Source organism: Gambusia affinis, linkage group LG02 (assembly GCF_019740435.1).
Source record: "Gambusia affinis linkage group LG02, SWU_Gaff_1.0, whole genome shotgun sequence".
In the NCBI taxonomy this organism is placed as follows: domain Eukaryota; kingdom Metazoa; phylum Chordata; class Actinopteri; order Cyprinodontiformes; family Poeciliidae; genus Gambusia; species Gambusia affinis.
Window position 1 is genome coordinate 13,944,565 of NC_057869.1, and position 5,128 is coordinate 13,949,692.

At 37.8% G+C, this 5,128-nt stretch overlaps 1 long non-coding RNA gene across 1 annotated transcript; it reads right to left on the bottom strand.

The window, feature by feature from the left end:
- Window positions 1-4,041: 4,041 nt before the first annotated feature.
- Window positions 4,042-4,876, bottom strand: LOC122842924. The gene is made up of 2 exons (XR_006372652.1): window positions 4,619-4,876; window positions 4,042-4,216 (listed from the first exon to the last, which is right to left on the bottom strand). It is a non-coding gene; the product is annotated as an uncharacterized LOC122842924 (long non-coding RNA).
- Between the last annotated feature and the right edge of the window lie 252 nt (window positions 4,877-5,128).

The following is a 5,128-nucleotide window of genomic DNA, read 5'->3' on the forward strand; positions in this document are numbered from 1 at the left end:
TTTGCTCTTGGATTTTAATACCTGTATCCTACAATAGCAACCAGTCACTGCATGTGAAAACAAACCCGGTCACTAATTATATCTAATGTGATTTGTGCTCAAAGACGTTTCTGCCAGTTTAAAGAACATGGTTTAAAATAAATAAATAAATAACACAAAAATAAAAAACATAATCCATCATTTACAATTTCTTGTCCAAAAAGCTGCATCTCTCTATCTAAATTGGTTGAATTGTCCTGTGACACAATGAACAAATTGTCCTCTATATATTTATAAAGAAACTTTACTTACTAAATGCTTTTGCAGCATATCAGTCAACAGTGGTGAAACAAAAAAGCACTTTGAAATAAATGAAAAATAGAATAAATTCCTCTTTCAATTAATTGTATTAAAATTTTAAGTTGAGTAACCGGCTTGCAGTGAAGTTTACAGTTCTAGCTTGGCATTAATCTTTTAGTACAAATGTCAGGAAAATATTTAAAGACAGTTTTAAAATATTCCATCTTTTAGGAACAGTCTGAGGCTTAATGAATTCCGTCTGCATGATGTGCGTCAGTTTCTACATGTGGAAAAACAGCCAAGAAATATGGCAGTTGTATGAATAATGAAGCTTAATAGAATGGTAATTCACACTGAGTGTCAGAAAACAATGTACTTTAACTAAATGGGTTATTTCTCAGAGCACTTGACCCTCACGGAAAGGGAAAAAAAAAACGTATGCCTTATGTTTTGAACTCTATTTTGAGTCATAATGGCACCTCCAGTAAACATGTCATCATGAATCTTAGGTGCAATTAAAAGATTTCTCTCAAATGTTCTCTAGGAAAGGAAGTGAAACCTCTCTTCCTTACCTGGAAAGAGCTATGGAAGTAAATTTGACACAGTCAGACGAGTACCGTTCTCCTGGCAAGCCCCAATGCTCATTCACTAGATTGTTAGGCACGATTTGTCACTCCAGAAAACTGCTCTAGAGTCCAGTTGCAATGTCCTACAACACTGCATAAAATGCTTTGCATTGTACTTGGTCATGTAAGGTTTATATGCTGAAGCTCTTTTCCACTAAGCTCACCATGCACTGCTCTCAAGCTGATCTGAAAGATACAAATTTGGAGGTCTATAGCTATCGACTCTGAAGAAAGCTGCCAGCCTGTGCAGACCACACCATTAACTGCTCAAGCTCAGTGATTTTCTATGGCTCACCACTATGTTCCTGAGATGTTCTTGTTCCCACCAGTTTCATTTCTGAAACACTTAGTAATGAGGAAATTTCACCATATGACCTATTGGCCTGGTGTAAACCAATCACAGTGCCACACTGGAAGCGAATTATCCCCTGAGAGCAACTCATGTTTTCACAAATGTTTGTAGAAGAGTGACACGGAAGGTGGTTAAAACATCCCTTTTCATGATTTGGATGACTAAAACACTGGCAAATATTATTGCCAATTTATAGTATTTGAGTAGCATTATTATTTTTTTTACAGTTTTATCATCCTTAATAGTCATTTCTTAGATGACTAAAAAAGTGAAATATAATAAAGTATTTTCATTTTACATGAGTAAAAATATTGACTACTTTAGCCACTTGTGCTGACAATCACTTGTGGGCAATAAGTCCAAGACTGTTTAATCACATTACTCTTTCACTGAACAACATTTGTGTCTGTGCATCTCAGTATAAATGTAAGTTGAATAAATGTGCTGGTATTGCATTATTGCCACTTCTAAATAAAACTACAAAACCACCACAAACAACCCCTTCAGCTTGGTTTCAATAGAATGAATATGCCTTTTATTATTTAGGTGCTTTATTTTATATTTTACCATTTATATCTCAACTGTAGTCTAAATGAAAAATCAGCACAAAATAGTCTAATAATTCAATTTGTGTACCATTATTCCATTGCTGTGCACCGGGATGTTGCCACTGTTGAATATATTTCTACACAATCTAAAGCTTGTTTGTGGGATCTACAATTGATATTTAAAAAGCTATTTGTAATAAGAAAGTTTTTCTTTATTTAATATTTTAATGCAATTTTTAAATAAATGTTTCTTCTCTTCCTCCCCCCAACAGCGTACCTTTGTGACTTATAGTGGAAGCTTCTCATTACCATCTGCAAATGGCCAATGCAGTAGAAAAGATTAACTAAGCATACATTTAGGGCTGAGGCAAAATGGACATGCCCACAGATTTACTGGCATTTATTATAGTTGTTCTTGTTTTAAGTGCAAAAACCCCTCTAAACCACATAAATGGATAGGCTGTTGCTTCACTGTGCAAAAACCATTAGTGGTAGAATTTATGCATTTAACATATTAGAATAGAAATGAATCCAAAACGAAAATGGAGTAAGGGATCACACTATCTCCCCTGTTGGCAGTTTTCTGGTTCAACATTTGGCAGCCTCGTCAGTAAAATGAAAGAATTATTTCAATGATTGTACAGCGGTGAATTATAGTTTATGGAGGGGGGGAAAGTGGTGACAGATCTGCAGAGCCATAACACTTCCCCTCCCTCTGGCTCCTCTGTCAGTTTTAATGAAGAAACCTCTCTACACAACACAAAGTTAGACGGATGTAGGGAGAGGAGGTTTGTTTTTTATTCATTTTGTTGAACTGAATAAGAATGTTTTATTTAGTTTTTATGGCCACCAAAGGTTTTGACTTTAAGTGACAAAATGAACCGGTTTCTTACCGCTGAAAATTTTTACACCATGTCATCTCTTTAATAGTCCCAGTGCTTCTCTCTACAGTGATATGCTATAGGGTGTTAGGCTCACACCTGAGTTACACTTAAAAAAAAAATTTATTCAGAATATGAAAAACTATATTGATGCTGTACCTGCTAAAAAGCCTAAGGGCAGATGTATCCTATTTATATTTGTATTAGCTCTCTGCTAGTGACTCTGTCCTTCTGCACAAAATCCTCTCTATAAATAGATGGTAAAAGAATAGGCCTTTCTAAGTCAATGGTTCACATCCTCCACAGTAATGGCATCCCATCCATACACATATCAAATGCCTTATCCCTGCAGCATTTAAGCAAATTAAATACCACCATCATTAGCAAGCCTACACCTCGTGGATTCATTCAAAATACACCCACATCGAGGAGACAAGAAAAGCCCATATGCCGCAAACGCTAGCATTCATTCAAAGACTAGCCTCACTCCTTGTACCTGGCTCACTGCTCTGAACACACGGTGAGTAATTGCAGTCGACCTCTATGCCGCACTTCATCAACACAGTTGCACCATGGGGACAAATGTATAAAAATTCAACCTGAACAATTTGCATATTGGTCATCTGATCTGATGTGTAAAGTGGTATATGATGTTAATGTGTCATCTAGCCTCATACCAAGGGCACCTGATGTTACTTGGGAGAAATTCCAAAGGAACAGTTCATAGTGTCATTAAGACTGATATTATGTTTTAAGCTAAAGAGTGTTCTTAGGTTTACTTTGATTCTTTATTTTAAACATTTGTGCATTTTATTCCCAACTAGAATCATCAATGCATCATGGGCTATTGAGTATTCTGACTTTTAGAGACTGATTATCAAAGGCTACTCTACCCTTAAATGCCTGCACTGTCTATATTTGCTTCTTCAAAATGCTTTTAGGACTTTCTCGGGCACAGAAACATGAGCGGTTGGTATCAATGAACTGAATGTTTGCTTCCAGGTTGAGACCCACAGTTCATCACTGTACCATTGGCTCATTTGTCTCCATTCTCACCTTTGACCTGCAGGCAAATGGTGATAAAAGCACCCTTCATTACATTCGACAATAAAAGCAATAGGCAGTTCTTGAGTCAAGCAGCACAGTAAACAAACATAAATAAAAGAGAGTGGGAATCAATGAAAGAGGAAGCATTGTAAAGCAGCACACAAACCTTGAAGGTGATACAGTTAGACATTACTGTAAGTACAAAAAAAAAATGGAATGGCTCAAAAACAAAGGTACTGAAGTCTGTTTTTATTGTACGGTGTTAAATCCATCCATCATTATGAGGCACCATGAAAGAGAACAAGGCATGAAAATAGTAGCCCCCATTTTATTTTTTTTCTGGTTCGTCTCTTGGGAAGGAAGGTAGTTGGTGATGGTGTTGACTCACTAGCGCCACCTCCTGACTGGCTCGCCAAAATATGTTGCACAGCAGAAAATGATGGGCCGGGGCACTTCTGGTGTAGCATAATTATTTGGTTTAAACTGTGAACAGAAAGCACAGCGGTTATAGTAGCTGCTCTTAATATCTGCTATATAAGCCGTTTTCTCAGCAATGGCAGACTTCTTCAGCCTGTCAGACAGTCAACCGCTAAACACAATCAAAGAGCGGCACAACTTGTAAACATACTTACTCCTACTGACGTCACTGTACATCTACTCCAACATAACGGTCATTAACTGAACTCAAAATACATATACTTAGAAAATATTTTGCGGCCCTATTACAGGCGACCAGCCGAGCCATTACTATAGGCTGGTGCTAACTCCGGCTACACATCCGTCTCGGCAGTTCAGTTCTGTTGAAGCACCTTTTTTCTGCCAGACGGTACTTATCAGAGACTACTAGCGTTATAATCTATATATATTATTTATGACTCAACTTACCAGGCTGTGAACAGAAAGCACAGCGGTTATAGTAGCTGCTCCTAATAGCTACTGTAAGCTGCTTTCTCAGCAATGGCAGACTTCTTCAGCCTGCAAGAGCGTCAACCACTGTTGTATACGGCACTGAGCGCCCTCTGATGGCGAAGTTTGTACATTGTTACATATAATAAATTCTAACGCGAGTTTCTCGCTGCAAGTAACCTTCAGCATAATGGGGGGCTACTTTTTTAATGCCTTGTTCTCTTTCATGGTGCCACAATTAAGACATGCATAGGAGCTTTCCGAAACCAAAGAGATAAATGTGGGCAAGCCTAAATGGACCTTACCAAGCTCCGCCCACAACCGACCCACGTGACCACAAGTCTCACAAGCAAAGCCTCGTAGCGCATTGTTTCTATGTAAACATGACTCCATTAGTGCATCATTTCTACCGGATTTTCACAATATATCAGCTACTACAATGGACAGAGGAAATAACAAGTTTATGTCATCATCTGGGAGGAGGTTACT